Source organism: Canis lupus, chromosome 2 (assembly GCF_011100685.1).
Source record: "Canis lupus familiaris isolate Mischka breed German Shepherd chromosome 2, alternate assembly UU_Cfam_GSD_1.0, whole genome shotgun sequence".
Taxonomy (NCBI): domain Eukaryota; kingdom Metazoa; phylum Chordata; class Mammalia; order Carnivora; family Canidae; genus Canis; species Canis lupus.
The window spans coordinates 20,851,553-20,871,672 of record NC_049223.1 but is presented as its reverse complement, the minus strand read 5'-3'; the positions used below and the strand labels follow the sequence as shown (position 1 = coordinate 20,871,672).

Below are 20,120 nucleotides of genomic sequence, written 5' to 3'. Positions count from 1 at the left end.
TCCAAATTATAATTCTTGTTAATAGAAACATATACTGTGTATAAAGTACAAATATTTTGAAGGCATGTATACTACTGATATTATTAGAATATTTAATGTTTTATATAACATTTCAAAATATTAGGAGCAAATCTGATACTCTCTTTTTTTTTTTTTTTTTTTTTAGAGGGGGAGAAAGAGTGAGCACACAGCGGGCAGGGAGATAGGGAGGGAGAGAAAGAGAGGGAGAATCTTAAGCACGCTCCATTCCCAGCACAGACTCCCATGTGGGGCTCGATCTCATGATCCTGAGATCATGACCTGAGCCAAAATCAAGAAGACTCTGATGCTTAACTGACTGAGCTACCCAGGTGCCCAGTAAATCTGATATTTAATGTGTTTTGTATAATATTCAATTTTAGATATTCAGAAGTAGAATAAATTACTGAAATTGCATATAGTATTCTAACTAATGGCAGCCATTATGCCAACTTCTTTCACATTAAGCTATAGTACTGTATAAGCTATAGTACATGTAGTTACCTTCACCCAACTTTTTGAGATAAAATAGCCTCAGAGGCCACCTAATATATCTACTTTAGTTTTGTCAGTGGACATCACATTTTCTCTCAACTTTGTCAGCCTCATGAAAAATCTCTGATTTATTTTGTTAATAAAATGCTGTCAAATTTCATACAAACCTGACTAAAGTTAAGTAAAAATATATGTCATGCAAAAATGACATTCACCAAGATAGTATTGTTTTACACATGATGACAAACTAGTTCCTGAATAAAAAGGTATAGTGACAACAGCCTGCCTGTCGTGCCAGGAAATTTACACTAGCAATGAATATATCATGGGGCTCTTGAAATATTAGAGTAGATACATATAACAGTGGGGAAAGTTTGTTCATGTGAATGATAAGGCAAACTGGTAAATTCAGCTTCTATTCGATCACTTATCTTACACTTTGAGAGGTATTTAACCATGAGAAAACTGTGGCTCAGAGAGGCTGTGCAACTTACCCAACATCAAACAGCAAGTAGCCAAGTCAAGATTCGACTCCAAGCCTTTCTGGCTCCGGAGTTTATGTTCTTTCCAGAAAACCACACTGCTTGTCAACATTTTCTTCTTCGGTAGTTGTCTAATTTGATTATATTAACTGCATATACCGTTTGGAATTAATTTCAGTGGATGTCCCTATATTAATCAGGATTTGCTAGAGATAAAATCAATAGGATATAAAGGGAAATTTATCATGAGGAATTGATTCATACAATTATGTAGGCTGAGAAGTGCCACAATCTGTCATCTGTAAGCTGGAGACACAGGAAAGCAAATGGTGTAATTTAGTCTGAGTCTTGAAGGCCTGAGACCCAAGATTGATTGAAATCTTCACCCAATAGCAGAGGATGAGATGTCCCAGCTTATGCAGTGAGGCAAAAAAAAGGGGGAAAATTCTTCCTTCCTCTGACTTTTTGTTCTGTTTGGGCCTTCAACAGATTGGATAATATTCACCCAAACTGGGGAGAGCAATAATCTACTAAATCCATTGATTCAAGTGCTAATCTCATCTACAAATATCCCCACAGACATACTAAGAAATAATGTTTAACCAGGTACTGGGACATCCCCTAATCCAGTCAAGTTGACGCATAAAATTAACTATCATAGTCCCAGAAGTTTCTGGTCACCTGGTGTTTATAGAGAACTTTGGTAAGGACAACTGGTGCTAAACCAATGATGTCATTACTTGAGCCATTGACTCAAATAAATGGACTGCTAGCCACATCCACATAAATTTGGGACTAGATTTATTCTAGACACACACTTAAACTTATTTCAATAGAGTCTTCTTCACTGGAAACAATTTAATTTGTAATGAAATTAAAACGTTAAGATAACAGGAAGAATAAATGTCCTGCTATACATAGTCAAAGATCCATTGTTTTATTGCTTATTAAACCGTGAGGGAAAGTGAATTGAAAGGCAAGATGAAGAGTTTCCAGAGCACTCAGAGACACTAACATTGTCAGACAGAAGCTATAGCCCAAGTATATTTTTCTTACATTGGCCCTACTGGATTAATAGGGAATTAGAAGCATCTACTAAATGATTATAAAGATGATTATGAAGAATTAGCAGGGCTTATTCACCAAAGCTTAGGACACACCTTCATTGCTCAAAGCTGAGCAACATTTTGAGTCTGTAGATTTACCACTGCTCTTGGCATTTCCTTACAGTTCTGTGCTTTTAATAGTTCATTTTCTGGTACCTTAGCAGTGAAATGCAGTGGGTACAGTTTTACAAATCCTCAAAGAAAACAAATTAATATACATCATCTCCCCCTGTGGCACATGGAAGCCCATCTGTCCTAGCCTAACCTGCCAAGTCAGCTTAGTCCTGAGCCAGCCAACATAGGCTGTCATGTAGGCTAGTGTCCAGCAAGACGTCGCCCACCTGCTGTCTCGAGGCTTGTATTGCAAAATTGGGTTGTATTTCAGTGTTTGGTCATTCTAAACTGTTGTGCATGCTGCCTGGAAAAATAAGTGGAATTCTTATCCCCCCAAATCCAGTGACCTTCCATGATGGGGCCAGATACCCATCTCTTGGAGCTATGTAGGAGTGGCCTTGACTACAAGCAGGGTGATAACTGGTTAGATGGCTCCTCAGGATGTCTGTCCGCTCGGTAAAGAAGAAATAACTTGAATTCTTAATCCTTTTAAGAGAAATGAAGCATTAAAAAATAAGCAAGAAAATTTTGGGCAAAAGACCATATGCCTATGAATGATTATAGGAGGAATTCCCCCAATTGCAAGGGAGTAAGACACTGTAGTACATTATTCAGGGAAAGAAGATTGGGAAGACTTCTTTGCAAAGGATTTAAAGCAAAAGGGTGTCTAATGATCTGCCAAGCTTCTCTGAACCAGGGCATGAACTGAAATGCCATTCATACTCAACTTCCACAGATCTGTGAATATCTAGCTTAATAGGATTCTAGAATTCCTTCCTTAGAAATGTAGTAATGCTAACATCTATTTGCATATTACTCTATAATTTCCCAAAGTACTATTATACATATTACCATATTTTATTGTTATAGGAAGGCTAGGAAGAAAATAGGGCATGATTGTAGTTTAAATGTAATAAAATACCTCAAGAGGTTTTAGTTATGCCCAGAGGTGGAGCAGTATGGAGAGGGAGCAGAGACCCAAGATGGAAGTCCTCAAAAATGTCTCCTTGGCAAAGTACGTGTGTTCCTCTAAAGTATATTATGATAGCCAGCCTTAAAATGGACAACTGAAAGAGACCTGAGATATCAAGTTCATTCTCCAGCTTTCAAATGAAGAAAATGAGCCCATAAAAGGGAAGTGATCAGGCCACGTTCACATGTCAGGAGAGAGGCATAAAGGAACAAAAACGCAGGTCTCATAACTCCCAAACCCTCTGCTTTTTCCACTTGTCCACAGTCTACCTTATGATCCTCATATCTTTCGGTTTCATCCTCATTCTTACCAGAAACCTGAGTTTAAAACTGATCATAGGGCAGCCCCGGTGGCCTAGGCCTAGCGGTTTAGTGCTGCCTTCTGCCCAGGGTGTGATCCTGGAGACCCGGAATCGAGTCCCACGTCGGGCTCCCTGCATGCAGCCTGCTTCTCCCTCTGCCTGTGTCTCTCTCTGCCCCTCTCTCTCTCTCTCTCTCTGAGTCTGTCATGAATAAATGAATAAATAAATAAATAAATAAACAAACAAACAAACAAACAAACAAAATAAATAGGGATCCCTGGGTGGCGCAGCAGTTTGGCGCCTGCCTTTGGCCCAGGGCGTGATCCTGGAGACCCAGGATCGAATCCCACGTTGGGCTCCCGGTGCATGGAGCCTGCTTCTCCCTCTGCCTGTGTCTCTGCCTCTCTCTCTCTCTCTCTGTGTGACTATCATAAATAAATAAATATTAAAAATAAATAAATAAATAAATAAATCATCTTTAAAAATAAATAAATAAAATTAAACTGATCGTAAATGACCAAGAAATCATTTTAACTTACTTTCTAAATGAAAAATACTGTATGCATCATTTTAACTTTTGTTAGTTTTAAAGAACAAAGAAGTAGGAAAAATTTACTGATAGTAAAAATTTTTTGAAATCCAAGAAAATTTTAAAATTAGAAGGCAAGTCCTGTACCCACATTCACTATTTTTATTTTTTATTCAATGGTAAGTCTGTTAAACTAGTTATTAAATATTTCTGAGTGCAAACCATTTGCCAGTAACTATGGAATGGAACAAGATGACAATGAACAGGATAGGCCCCACCAGAAGGAAGTATATGTGCAAAACCAAAAAAGCACAAAGGAGCAAAATACTCTTGGGTATGGTTTAGTGGTTGGTAGTGTAGCCTAGAATGTTTATGTGTGTGTGTAGCAAAAGATAGAGCTGTAGATGTGTGACCAGATGGTGGGAAACCTTACATTGCCATACTAAGGAATTTGATGTTGATTTTTAAGGAGAGACAGATATGGTCAGATTTATATTTCACAAGGAATAATACAGTGGTGTAGAAAGAATGCACTGAAAGACTGGAGACCTTTTAGAAGGCTAAGGAAATTGTCCTCTAGATTCTTCAGTCATTCCTTTTCAGTGACTTTTGGTATTCTCCTCTACCTGACCCTTAACATGTTGGGGAATTCATTGCTCTGTCCTTGCCACTTTCTCTTCTCTAGTTACACACTTCTTGGGTGATCTCATTCAGCTCTGCGATTTTTAGTATCTTAACATTTTTAATATTTAATAATATTTCTGTGCTCACAATCCTCAAATCTTTATTTTCTGTGAAGACATGTGCAATATATCACTGATCATTATGAAAGTACAAATTAAACCACAATGAGATACCAGCCTATACCCATTAGGAAGGATAACTGTAATAAAAAAGATGTACATTAACAAGTATTGGCAAGGATGTGAAGAAGTTGGAATGCTCATACATTACTGGTGTGAATAAAAAATGGTGCAACTACTTTGAAAAACAGTTTGACAGTTTCCTGAAAAGTTAAATGTAAGTTTATATGATCCAGCAATTCCACTCATAGGTATCATCAACCCAAAAGAAATGAAAACATACATTCATATAAAGATTTGTATGTGAATGTTCATAGCAGCATTATTCATAAGAGCCAAAAAGTAGAAACAAATGTCTATAAACTGCTGAATGGATAAACAATGTGGCATTTCAATGCAATAGAATACTATTCAACAATAAAAAAGAATTAAGTATTGATATTATTGTTATATGTTACAACATTAGTGAACTTCAAAAATATCATGCTAAGTGAAAGATGCCAGACACAGAAGACCACATATTATATGGAAATGTCCAGAAAAGACAAATACGTAAATAGAAAGATTAGTGGTTGCCTGAGGCTAACAGTGGGAACATAGGTTAATGTAAATGGGCATGAGGGATCTTACTGTGGTTATGGAAGTGTTCTAAAACTGGACTGCGGTTATGCAACTTGGGTAAACTTTAGAGAGAAAGACAAACCATTAGAGACTCGTAACTGCAAAACAAAGTGTTGCAGATGGGGAGGGTAAGTGGGGGAATGGGGTAATTGGGTGACAGGCACTTGAGGAGGGCACTTGATGGGATGAGCACTGGGTGGTGGCAATTTGAATTTAAATTTAAAAATATTAAAATAAATCATTAAATTGTACACTTAAAATGGGTGAGTCTTACCATATATAAATTATACCTCATTAAAGTTAACTTTACTGGAATCTGTTTCCAACCCTGCCATCTTACTGGAATACAGACTTCTACATCCAGTTGATTACTTGACATCTTTGGATGCCTAATGAGTATCTTAAACTTAACATGGCCCAAAAAGAGTATGTTTTAAAATGAAGTTTAGCTTATATAGTTATACAAATCAAGTGTGTAACTTGATGAATTATACCCCTGTAGAGCCACTACCTGGATTCAGATATTTCCATCAGACCAGAATATTCCTTCACACTTCTCCCCAGTCAGTACCTCTTTCTACCTCTCCAGAAGTAATCACTTTTATGATTTCTATCAGCATTGATTAGATTTGCCTGTTCTTGAACTTCTTATAAATTGGGTCTGGCTTCTTTCACTCAACATGTCTATGGGATTCTTTCAGGTTGTTGTATATATAAGTTGTATAATCTTTTTCATTGCTGTTTTTATTGTGCATTCTATGTATGAATATATCACAATATATTTATACATACTCCTGTTGATGGCCATTTAGTTTAACTACCATTTGGATTATTATTAATAAAGCTGCTGTGAACATTCTCATGTGTCTCTTAGTAGCTATAAGCATTCATTTCTATTGGATATTTTCATAGAAGTAGAACTGCTGTCATAAGAGATCCTTGATATATCCCCTTAAAAGTTATCTTTCTTGAATTTCCCCATATCATAAATACCACCGCTACCTATCTAATTGTTCAAGCTCCAGATACAACTCTTATCTTACCTTTTACCCCATTACTTTTGTCCTTAATTCCTTCTCTGCATAGCAGCTAAGGTTTTAGAAAAGTCAGATCATATCATTCATTTACCTAAAACCTTTTTTCCTCCAAAATTTCCAATAAAGTCTATAAACTCCTTTCCTGAGTTACACACCCCTGTTTTTTCATCTGGCCACTACCTACCTACCTCTGAAACTTTATCTCTTGTGCATGGTGTTCCAGCTGCCTCCAAACTTTCTTTTTGAGTACACAAAGCTCATTCCCAGGGCATTGGTATCAATTCTATTCCATAGCTGAGAGTACTAGTCCTCTGATCTTTGCATGATTGACTCCTTCTGTTCATTCAGATTTCAACCCAAAAGTCACTACATCTGAGAGGCCTTCTCTGAACCCTGAATTTGGTATAGCCATTTGGTCACTAGCTTTTACAGTAATGTAATATAGTTCTCTGTAGGGAAATTATGGCTATCTTATTTTTATTCTGTTTATTATTGTTTGTCTCTCCATAAGAATGTATGCTCCACAGGAACAAGGAATTCATCTGCCTTATTTATTACATGCTAGTGCTTTATAGAATGAATGTGTTACTTCATTGACAGTTACGGTCCAATTGTCACTTCCTTCAGCGGTTCTTAGAAACTCACATCCCTGGGGATCCCTGGGTGGCTCAGTGGTTTAGCACCTGCCTTCGGCCCAGGACGTGGTCCTGGAGTCCCGGGATCAAGTCCCACATGGGACTTCTGGAAGGGAGCCTGCTTCTCCCTCTGCCTGTGTCTCTGCCGCTCTCTCTCTCTCTCTCTCTCTGTGTCTCTCATGAATAAATAAAATCTTAAAAAAAAAAAAAAAGAAAGAAACATGTAGAGCTGGAGAAAATGGATAATTCAAGTTGTGGGTCTGCCAGGTGGATGGCAGGAAATGAAGATGTTGAGGGTGTTGGCAGGAGAATGCCAGATATGTTATACCCCAGAATCCAGGCTGGAAAGTAAAAGGAAGAAGCTATGTGGGAAGAAAATATGATTTAGAGGAGACTGGGAGGGGGGGTGGAATCTGACACAGCCAAAGAATATTTATATCCAGATTATATTGACATCTGAATCAGAAAGAGAGGCCAAAATAGCTGAAGAAGTAAGTATTGGGACTTACTTGCTCTGATAGTGGTTCAATAGCATGATTGAATCTTCCTATAAAAACTTATTTTATGTGGTCAGTACTTGGCGCTAGTCAATAAATATTTGTTGAATAGTTTGATAAATTAATGGAAGGATAAAGAAACAGCAAAGAGATGGTAATAGTTAAATGAATGAATGATAGAGTACAAAATTCATGTTCTACTGTGTTGCTTCTGGAAGTTAAAAGAAATAATTTCTTGCCATAAATTTGTCAACCTATTTTCAGCTCTCCAATGATATGAGTAGTCCCACTCCCCACTCCCACTCAGTCTAAGGGACAAGCCAAACTGTTTGGGAGAGCTTTCCTATAGACTCACGATTAAGACTATCCATTTGTATATTCTTCCTATTCCACTAAACTGAACAATACTTTATATAAGTACAGTAAGTTGGCTGTAAAATAAAAACCCCAAGCCCAATTATCACTCAGTTCTCCTTCACTGGCTCTATAAATCAGTGCTATTTTCTGAGTCCAAGATATACTAAAAACCTTACTAAGTACAAGCATCATAAATCATTAACTGATAATTTCCAAAAATTTATTTTAACTCCAGCCAGGAGTAACTCTTACTGGGATTTATTTTCACTCGCCGGCATGCAATATTATTTCAGGGTAGTTAATGCTGTAATGTTGAAATGATAAACTAAAAATAGATTTTAAATGAATGCAATAGGAAATGTTGGCAGTAGAATACAGGGTGAATGTTGTAGCTTAAGTCTGCAGAGGAATCCATTGGAGCCTTGATAATGTCATCCCCCAGCCCTCAAATAGGAAGGCAGCACCAGGTAGCTTTGCTGACAGCCTGGGAAAGATGTCACTCCCTGAGAGAGAGTGAAGAGAATAAAGTTCTTTGAACTCACGGTAGGACAAAGGAATAAGGAAAGGAGAAATAGAGGAGGCAGTAAAGCAATTCCCGAGGAATTCCCAGAGCACGATGGAGCCAGAGATCTTGTCAGAACTCTTGAGAAAAAACAGAGAGACTCCATTCATCTCTGCTTTACAGTAGGCCCTTTTGTTTGGCTCCTATGGTTGGTTTCTTTTTTCGTATATTACAGAGTTGGAGTCAGGATGATCTGAGGAAAATAGGAGAGAGAGGAAAGAGGACATAAGAATGAAAGAAAGCACTTCCTTTCATCAGAAAATAAAGTATTTTATTTCCACAGGGAAATGTTCTAAGATAAATTTATCTTCCCCAACCAAGAGACTTCTCTGGAAATGCTCCCCAGGCCAGTAGGCCAGTTCATCCCTGTGGATTTCTGCTCTCTCCAACTAGCTCATTGGCTTTACTTAGACTAGGTACCAGTTCAGTGCCTTAGCTTATCTTTTTTCTCCATCTGAAAATGTAATTTACACCACGGATTGATAGTGATGTTGTAAAACTTGCCTAACGTTTTGGAACATGACTTGTTCATGGACAAAAGCTTTATCTCTGGAAGCTTAATTCTCCTGACATTCAGCAGCAGCTAGTGCCACCACTGTGGAACATTTATCATGTGCTAGTATTATGAGAAACAGTTTACACATAAAACCTCACTGGAAATTAATAATATTTACACATACAAATGTAGAATGACAGGGAAGAAGTTTTCCCCATTCCGCAGCTGAAGAAGCAGAAACACAGGAAATGCAATTAACTTATTACAAAGGTAATAAGTGGCTGAATCTGGACCTGAATCTACATCTGACTCCAGAGCCCAGGTTGTTTGAAAACAGTCTTAAATTAGATGAGATAAAACAGTGAGAATAGTGAGTTTGTTGGGAGGCAGAGTTAGGGAAAGACAAAGTTATCCACACTACCACTGAGCTCATGCATTTGTACAGAGAATTGATTGTTAACTAGAAAGTGATGTGATGGTTTTCTTGGATTCCAGGCTAGGCTATTTCTCTTGACCATAGCCACACCCCTTAACCTCCTTAGTCTGCTCAGATCTTATCTATAAAATGAGATGGTCTCTCAGGGCCCTTTCAGCTTCAAAACATTCCCTTAGGATTCCCAGTGGTAGCCTATTTCTGGGTAGCCTGAAGCATGTCACACACCATTTGAAAAAAGGAGGTTAGATGCAAAAATACAAAATTAGGTCAGTAGCACCCTAAGGACTGCCTGTAGGACTAGTGACTGCTGAGTGTCCGAACATTAAAACTAGCAAATGTTTGGGACTGAATGGGTTGGTGTGCTAAGTTTCAGTTGATCGTATTATACTAGTTGCTGTCTATTCTGGATATTATTGCTGTGTAACAAGCAACCCCAAAGCTCATGGCTTAAAGCAACTATTTATTTTGCTCACAATTGTGGAGTCACAAATTTGGAAAGGGCTTAGAATGGGCTCTTTAGCCCTGCCCCACATGTATCAGCTGGGGTGACTGGGGCTAGTGGATACCCTTCCAAAATGGCCTTCTTACCCATATGTCTGGAGTCTCTCTCACATAGCTTCTCATCTACTTGGGCCCCTTTGTATGGCTTAGACTTCCTCAGCATGGTGGTGTCATTATTTGTAGTTCTAACGTGGCAGGTAGCTTCCAAAAGACCAAGACAAACCTGCTAGTACTCTTGGAAGCCATGCCCTAAAGTAGAATGTTACTATTATACCTATTAAAGTAATCACAGAGGAATCCAGATTCAAAGGGAGAGGAAGGGGCACCTGAGTGGCCCAGTGCGTGGAGCATCTGCCTTTGGCTCAGGTCATGATCCCAGGGACCTGGGATCGAGTCCCACATTGGGCTCCCACAGGGAATCTGCTTTTCCCTCTGCCTGTGTCTCTGCTTCTCTCTGTCTCTCATGAATAAATAAATAAATAAAATATTTAAAAGGGGGGGAGGGGAAACAGCTTCCCCCTTTCAATGGCAAAGTGTCAATCTGCCATAGTGTCCTACCTACCTCAAGATTTGGCCAGAAAGGAGCCACGTAACTATCAGATTTGGAGAAAGTGGAATGAGTCAGGGCAAAGAACTATAATCACCCACTGGGAATGGTATACTTAGCAGTTTGCCTGCCTAGCATTCATGATCCAGCCAGCTCTCTTCTGGCAATAGCACCTTGGGCAACCTGACCTCCTCAGCTCCTAACTCATATGATTTGGATAAAGGATAGATTTTATTCCTGAAATATGTGACTTGGACCTGATCAAACATCTTCAGTGCTTAGAACAGTGCCTGCCACATAGTAGGTGCTCAATATGAATGAATAAAAGAAAAAGATTGCATTCCTCTGGCCACAGGGATTATTTCAGGGATACATGATTCAAGTTATAGGACTTTTTCTAGAATGACTAGGAAAGAACTATCCTCCTTATGCTGGACTTGGAATCTTAAGTATGTAATGCAAAGTTATTGAGAGATACCACAAGGTAAATCCCTGCAAGAAAATAGGACTGGCCTAGTGGAAAGGAAAGCTGAGAGATGAAAAGAAAAAGGCAGAGTCTTGATAACATTGTTTGACATCCAGCTAGGCCTAAAGTTAGTCTGTCTCTTAGACTATTCAACTAACTAGCCAAAATCCAAAACACTGACACCAGCAAATGCTGACAAAGATGAGGAGCAACAAAAACACACTCATTGCTGAGAATGCAAACTGGTACAGCTAGCCATCTTGTAGGACAATTTGGTTGTTTCTTAAAAAGCTGAACGTAATCTTACTGTTCAATCTAGTAATTTTGTTCATTTACCCAAATGAGTTAAAAAAATGTTCACACAAAAACCTGCACATGAATGTCTATGGCAGTTTTATTCATAATTGCCCCAAATTGGAAACAAACAAGATTTTCTTTAATAGATAAATGGATAAATGAACTATGGTACATCTATTCAATGGACTATTTTTCAGATATAAAATAAATAAGCTATGGAGTCACAAAAAGTCATGGAGGAAACTTAAGTGCATATTGTTAAGTGAAAGAAGCTAATATGAAACAGCTAAAAGCTTATATCCTGTATTATTCCAACTATATCACATTTTGGAAAGGGCAAAACTATAAAAGGGCTCAAGTGGGGGGAGAAAGGAAGGTATGAATAGGTGTAGCACAGGGCATTTTTAGTGCAGTGAAAATATTCTGTGTGACATTATATTGGTGGATATGTCCCATTGTATATTTGTCAAAACCCATAGAATATACTGTACAGAGAATGAACCCTAAGATAAACTATGGACTTAGTTATTGTATCAATATTGGCTCATCAGTTGTTATAAATATACCATACTAATACAAGATATTAATAATAGAGAAAACTACTCAGGGGACAGATGGTATAAGAGATGGTATATGGAGACTCTTTGCTTTCTGCTTTGAAAACCTAAAATTGCTGTAAAAAATAAGCTACAAGTCAATACATCTTCTTTTTAGCTTAAGCAAGCTTAGGTTAGTTTTCTTTCACTTGTGATTTTAAAAAGCTCTAAGGGGTGCCTGGGTGGTTCACTTGATTAAATGTCTGGCTCTTGACTTTGGCTCAGGTCATGATCTCAGAGTCATGAGATGGAGTCCCATGTCAGGCTCTGTGTTGGGCTTTATACTGAGCTCCTCTCCCCCTCCCCACCCTGACTTGCTCTTTCTTTCTCTCTCTAAAGAAAAAAAAATTCTAATAGGTCTTGAGATGAATCTGGTTTAGTGGCCGGGAAATGACATGAGAAAACTGTGACAAGACTCAATTGTGCCCCAACAGCAGGCAGCATGGGATGTGATGATTTCCCAACAACAGGCAGCACTATGGTCAGGTTCCCCATGACTTTGGTGATTAGAGAAGTGCAGACAATATGCCAGAACCAGGGTGCCCAGTCAGGGGTGAGACTCTGAACTAGAGAACGGAGAATGGAAAGAGCAAGATGGGAGCCAAAGTATTGAAGAAACTGTCAAGACAGTCCCAAGGAACAAGGCAAAAGCCAGATATCAAGAAATGGAGGAGGCTTACAGTGTCAGAGTAGTGATGCCTCCACCAGGCCCTGATCTGGAGGTGGAAGGAGAGTGAGCTTGTAAGAGACGATTGTCTGCCCCACCCCTAGAGGGCAGGAGGGAACAAAGGAGGAGAGGAGCTCTGTGTTTTAGGCAAGACAGCACCCAGTTTGATTGCCACACTAGCCTACAAAAAAAGTCTGTTAGGAAAAGCAAACTGAATGGAGAAAGGTGTCAATCTCTTTATCTCCAGAAAAACCAGAGGGTACCCTCTGCCTCCAAACACAGACTCCATGAGAAGAGTCCCCTTTAAATATAATTCCTGAAAGCCCACTAGTTTCTTTAAACCCAGATCCCAGCACTGTTAGTTCTTTTCTTATGACAAGTTGATATTATTCTTCCTCCCTTCTTCTTTCCACACGTAACTGCCCAACTTTCTGAATAAGTTTTGTATGACCTAACAGGTGCTACAGAATCATCTATGAGCAATGTTTTAACTGTTTCTCCAAAGAAGCTTGGACAATGAAAAGAACCTGGATTTCAGCACCAGGCTCAATGTGTTTTGACATCAGGTAATGCTAATAAAGTACATTATTGATCTTGGTTGTAATTAAGAACTCTCCCTGTAGGCAACCAAAATGATCTCTTCTTTTTTGTTAATGACTTTAGTTTAATAAACTGATGTTTATGTTTAGAGAGATAGGTTAAAAAGCCCACCAATAGCTCTTCTCTTTCCCCCCCAAAAAGAACTGAGTCCATGAAATACAAAGATATATGCACCATAAGGATTGAGTAACGTGGGAAGGATGTCTTTGAATGAAGACATAGTTTAATCAACAAGGAGAGGCTTGACCTGAATAGAAGCTCCTCAAATTTAGAGACCTAGCACTGTGATGCAGTTTCCCAGGGAGACTGATTGGGCAACAAGGGGAGCTTTGAATCCAAGAATGGCTGTTTTTGTATTTTATGTATTGGTGTTTCAAATAAAATTTCCATTGAAAAGGATATTTCACTAATTTCCCTTAAAAACAAAACTTTAAAGACATAAAAATCACTGCCCAAGACATATTAGTTGAATAAAGATACATTGCTGCTGAGACTTGGGAATGAAAAGGAGCACCTGTGTCAGTGGTGGTCTTCTTGAGTCAGTAGAACCACTGGCACTGTGATCTTCCATTCTTTGATTTCTGCTACCTGTCCAGGGACAGTTAAGAAGTTTTCCTGGACTTGACTCACCTTCAGGTTTTTGCTCAAATGTCACTTCTCAGTGAAGCCTACTCTGACCAGACTGTATAACATGTCAAACGCATGTTGCCCAATAGGTACTCCCAGTCACCCTTACCTGATTTTTCTTTTATTCCTTAGCACTTTATCACTAACATACTATATAATTTAATTACTTATTACACTCCCCCTGAGACCACCTTGACTAAATGAAAATAGCAGCTACTATCGATTTTGTTCATTGCTGAACCTAAAACCGTGCCTGGAATATGGTAGGTGCTCACTAAATATTTTTAAAATGCTGGATGTGTTGTTTCTCTTTTCACCCTTGGCTGAATCATGGGAGAGAAAATGAAGAGGAACAGTATACTACATGCATTCAGAGATGAGCATTTGGCCAGGTAATATAATGCTGGATTGGTTCATTGGCCAAATTTTAGCAATTCCTCTCTGGATTTTATATAACTCCTTAGCTCCTGTGTTCTCTCTCTCTCAATCTCTATCTCTATCTCTTTCTCTTTCATAATCAAACTTACTGGAGAATAGTCTACATTTCTCATCTCCACTGTTTAATCATCCTTCTCTCCTACATTCATTGTAGTTCTTGCAGTGAAACAACTTTCTTGAAGATCACTAAAGATGTCTTTTACCGAAACCAATTGTACAGTTTTTAGTCCTCTGACTCTTGACCTTTCTACTCCCTCCCACTTAAAAGTGTCTCTTCCTTTGGCTTTCATACTCTTCTGGTTTTATTTCTTCCTCTGTTAGTTTGACCCCTCTCCAGTTCTTCACAGGGTCTCTTTACTCTGTTCTTGAAATGCTGGTGGTCCATGCCCATGTGGTATCCTTGGACCTCCTTCATCCATCTGCTCAGATTCTCCCTACTGATCCAGTTGCTCTATGACTTCAACAATGCCCAAGACAATAAGTTTCCAAACTCTATCTCTGGTTTAACCTACCCTCCTAAAGTTTAGATCTACACATTCCTCTGCCTCCTTAGCCATCTTTACTCTAGTGCCTCATAGGCACCTCAAACTCAACATGTCCAAATTCAGACACATCCTCTCCCTCCCAAATCTATAACATCACTTTCCCCACAATTGCCCAGCCCCTTAAGCTGCAAATCATCTATAACTTCTCCTTCTCTTATAAATACCACATTTAATCAGTTATCAAGTCCTATCAATTCTCTCTCCAAAGCATCTCCTTAATTATATCATTCATGAATCTATCATTATTTATTCCCTCAGTTTTTATAGGAACTTCCTAAGTGGTCTCCTTAACTGGCAACTAATTTCCCATGATAAAGTGATGTTTCCTTGAAATTCCCCGGTAATTCTCTATGATCTTCAGTCTAAAATGCAAACTCCTCAGTAAGGCATGCAAAGCTTGTTATAAATATACCATATTTATTGCTCTTTCAATATGAATTTATCAAATGAATTTATCAGAACATGATCTGTTCTGTCACTCCACCCCTATGCCCCACCAGGCTCCTCCATGTCACCATATGCAGCTGTAGTGAAATTTTTTTTTTTCTGAAACACCCTCACTCACCTTTGCTCTGGCAGTCCCACCTGTCTTTCAAGATTTCATTTATTGTCAGATCCTCTGATTAGGTACCCCAGTGCTTACTTATATCAAACACCTATTGTTCTTTTCTTATTTTCAGTTTTGTCTGCCTTCCCAACTAGATAGGGGGCTACTTGAGAAGAACATCATTCTCATTTACCTATATATTCCCCATCCCTACCCCTAAAAAGTAGATACAGTGCCTGCTTCCTAACAAGTGCTTGATAAATGTATATTGAATGAATGAATGTCTTCAAGCTGGGAATAAGTACATGGGGGTCAAGACAAGATCTGAAAAAGGGTAGTGGACATCTGTTATTCTTTTTGGCCACCCAGTATCTGAACCTTCCTCCCACGTCTGGAGAATTTCTGACTCTTAGTGGGAGGCAGAGCCTACCTCACACTCTTGATGCTGCAGATACCAGCAACTCACTATCCATCTCTTGTAGCTGTGGCAAAGGCTCTAGTCTGACTTCCTGCAATGAAATGGACCGTCTTCTCCAAGACTTTGAATGGGAAACTTGCACTTCAGATAGATGGAACTGAAAATGGTGGCCATTAGGCAAAATTTGCATTCCAGGGCTACAACAGCAGTGGTGCAAGTAGTAGCATCTAGAGTCTGGTCCCAGAGGTTTCAAAGGTAGAGTAGCATTTAACCAAGATACAGTGCAAAAGAAGACCAGGTAAAATTCCAGGGGCATCAAAGTCTTAGCAGGACCAAGTGGGACTGCATAACCTGCTTGCTCAAGTGCCAGCTGGCCTGAATTTTACCCCTGTCCTTCCTCAAAGCAAGGTTAAGAATAGATCTGATTATACCTTTGGGATCTGGAAGTAACCTTTCTTTAAAAAAGAAAAAAATCCTGAATGCTTGTTGTAGAGTCAGAGCCTGTGTATTCCGTGGCATGCCTAGAGTTTAGGGCCAGATGAGACCTGTTAAAGGCTAAAAGAGAGCTGGAGTTTGGTTCCAGCCAGCCTTTCTGGGAAGAATGAATCGCTGAGGTAGAATGGCTATATTTGTGAGCCAGGGAACAATGCCATTTAAGAAGAAACAAAAGCCCAGACAGACCATGTGATCTGTCAGCCTCTTGGAAGCCAGTTTGTCTGAGGACTTGTCACCTGAGTGACACTTCAGTGTGGCTGGTGAGTGAAGTCTTTCCCTGCTCACATGGTCTAATGCACTGTTTACTCAGCACATCTCAATGAGATCCTTGTGTTTTGACATTCCTCTGCCAATCTCCTCTTCCCCCTTCAATCAACCTGACTTCTGAGATACTAGTGCCTCATTTCTTCCTGGTTAAAATCTACTCTGTCGATCAAAACTAGATTGTGAGCTAGTCTGTTAAGTAAGTAAAAAACACACTTCATCATACAATAATTTTCCCTGGCACCAGCACCCTCACTCCATGGTCAAATGAATAATGTAGTGGCCTTATTAGAACTGAGGCATGACCAAAGTTCATATCCTAGTCTTAGTGAGGTCTTTATAGAGATGTGAAATGAGTCAGAAGGATAGCAGTTACAATATACCAATATTTATCTGGGTAATTTATCACCATGGGCTTTTTTTTTTTTTTTTAGTATTTATTTATGTATTTATTTATTTATTTATTTATTTATTTATTTATGAGAGAGAGCAAGAGAGGCAGAGACACAGGAGGAGGGAGAAGCAGGCTCCATGCCGGGAGCCCAACGTGGGACCTGATCCCGGGACCCCAGGATCCCACCCTAGGCCAAAGGCAGGCGCTAAACCACTGAGCCACCCAGGGATCCCTCACCATGGGCTTCTAACATTCCAGGGAGCAGAGGTACCAAGGGCCCACCCTCTCCAGTAATATACTCTGTATCAATACACTGCAGTGCCTAAAATCAGTAGCAGTAATGTCTTTGAAACAATGCGTAGTTCCAAAACTACGATGACAATGCCCCATGTGTTGTGGGAGGAATCATTAACAGCCACTGACACATCCACAGTAGTAGACCTTTAGGGAATTAAATCTAAGATAAGGAAGAAGACAGCTTGGAAAAAGAAAAGTCTAATCCCATTATGGAAGCCAGTCATGGAAGCCAGTTATGGGTGAGGCACCACACTGATCATCCTGAAGAGCCAAGGTACTTGGGAACTCAGAAAGAAAGATGAGTCAATAGCTCAAATAAGGAGAACAATCTAGGAAAAGCCACCTGGGGCCAGGAGAACAATTTGAAGGCAAGGCTAGTATGAAAATCCATTGGTAGCATCTCCAAGGCCTTTCTTATGGAATTTAAATGGGTCTCATTCACAAATGTCTTCTAAATGCATCCTCCCCTGAAAACTACTCCCCTGAGCCACATCTTGGAATATAGGACATCTGAGATGTTGGAGGAGATCATCAAGAGGATATGACCATAAGCTGACCTAAGAACTGGACCTGGGCAATCAGAGGCTCCTCATCCCTCCCCTATCTTTGGAATGTGCATTCTTCCCACTGTTGCTGCACTAGGAGCCACTTCAAGGATACAACCTTGAGAGAGTAATGTGTTATTTAGATTATCTTGACTGTATATGTGACTGAACCCCAATTAAGGCCTTTATATAATCTCTAAAGGTGCTAGTTCATGGGTGGAAGATCTATTCTTCTTGTGGCCATCAAGACAAGCCATGTACATAAGCTCCTTTGCTTATTAAAATGGCCAACTGCCAATCTGGAAAGGTCTGCTTCTTTCTTTAGTCTCTCCTTGCCCTCCATGTATGGAGACCAGTTTTGGATGTCATTTGGGGAGCTCCCAAGGCTGTGAACCAACAGTGTAAACCAAGGGAACTGAATCAGAATGGAAAAGCATAAAAAATTTAAAATTCCATAAAAAGTAGAATTCCCTGGAAAAGCACTTTTAAAGCACTCTAAAACTATCAAAGATGACAACACTCAAGTCTAAGAAAAGTAAAAACACAGAATATGACTTTTGCTGTTATTGTCCCAGGGATATCATGAAACTGAATGTGTTACGGGAGGAATCATTGCGTGCAGAGGACCCTGAATCCAGCCCTTAGACCCAGGCATCCAGGGTCTCTGCCGGTAGCACTTTGCTCTAGAGAATTCTACTCAAGGAGTCCTAGGCCAAAAGATGTGCACACTTAGCACCTCTCCCCTTCTAGATCATGCTGCAGGTTCTTGGGACCCAGGAATTCCCTAACTAGACTATCCTAGGTGGAAAACTTTCTTCCTCAAATCTGTAGTGCTGAAGGACCAAATAGCAGATGTGTATATTTCCAGTCAGGAGGAAGGTTCAGAGGGTAACTCTTTGGGGAAGGATGGGACAGCATTGGAACCTGCAGGCTGAGAAGTACAAATGCATGTGCTAGTGACCCCTGAAGGTACAAGACAGAATCAGGAGTGGCACAAAGAGGGAACTTGGCCTCAGACTTGTTTTTATTCTTACTCCAGTCCTGCAAATATTAGGAACAAATCTGCCTAATGCATTATTTCTGTGTCAGCACATCTGCTAAGGAATGGGCCCCAAACTGTTGGACATCCGCTAGGTAATGAGAATGAGGAAGATGACAGGCCTCAGCTGGGCAGATGGGATGTGCACATCTGCTCCCTTACTTCCTCATTATGATCTCTGGGGAAAGGTTGAATCTAAACACAGAGACTCCTCCACCCCCAAGTCTTCCCAAGAGAATGTTCCAAAGCAAATCCATAAATGAGGATTTTTAAAGAAACTCTCTTTGCAATTAAAACTAGAGGACATTATGGGAAACCATTCAGTTTTTATGTAATTTCTGATACATGGCCCTTGTCCTGCAAGGGGCTGAGCATGCTATGTAGACAATTTGTCTTCTGCATCTCTTTTTGAGCTTACCAGTCAATACTGAGAAACCACTAGTGAAAAAGAAAGTCTGCAAGACTGGGATATTAAGCATTGAGTAGTTCTTAAGGGAAGAAAATCAAGTGGAGTGACCTGATACGCTAACCCTTTGAAAATGTGGAAAGTCCTAGAACATTGATAGTTCTGTAGACCATTCCCAATTACCCCCCGCCCCCAGAGTTGTCTCTGGGTATCCATATGCCCTGGCCTTTGGCTCTGAGAGCTGCAGGGACAAGAGGGCAAGGAAGGGTCAGGTTCTTCAGAGAAGTTTATAACATATTTAGACTGAAGTCTACCTGCCCTATGCTCATACCTCCACCTCCAAAGAAGGTAAAGACTTGTTAATAAGACCAGAAAGCTTTTTCCCAGTGGTTGGTAAGAGAAAGAGGTTACAAAAACAGTGAAAGGAATTAGAAGAGAGATTTAATCCACCTCATCTCTAGCTCTGGGTTCCAAATGTTTTTTTTAAATACCCACCAGTCTTCCTATTTTAATATTTACAGGGCCATGGTGGATTTTTCCATTTCAGGTTGATGTCATTCCCAGGCTGCAGGTTTCCCGATATCCCATCTGCTAATGCAGTTGACTCCTGCAGACACAGACCCATTCACTCTGGTCTGAGAGGGCATCCTTCCTTCCTGTTTTTGCTGCAGCCTGGAAAGTGATGCCTGGAAAAAGGGACTGAACTTACTGCTCATCAAATCTCCGTGACGTCAGAGTTTCTTTCCTTTGGCTCCTCACTCGTCTCTTCAAAGGTGGCCCTCTAAACCACCCTGACCCTGTGTCCCTGGAAGGAACAGAGAGTCTGGAATAGACCCAGCTTTACACTCCAAGATTTCCCTGTCCCATTCCACTTACAAGAATTTCAGAGATGAGTTTTACCTCCTCTCCAGGGACAAGTGCAGATACTGAGACATATAGCATCTAGTAAACCTTGCATTGTTAGTAATA

The 20,120-nt window shown here is 39.8% G+C and overlaps 1 long non-coding RNA gene across 1 annotated transcript in view; it reads left to right on the top strand.

Annotated features, from left to right (window-relative positions):
• LOC111091506 overlaps positions 1-20,120 on the top strand; it is a 56,483-nt gene that overhangs the window by 24,958 nt on the left and 11,405 nt on the right. The window contains exon 4 of the long non-coding RNA XR_005356207.1: positions 12,995-13,102. This is a non-coding gene — a long non-coding RNA (uncharacterized LOC111091506). The remainder of the gene's footprint in view (positions 1-12,994; positions 13,103-20,120) is intronic.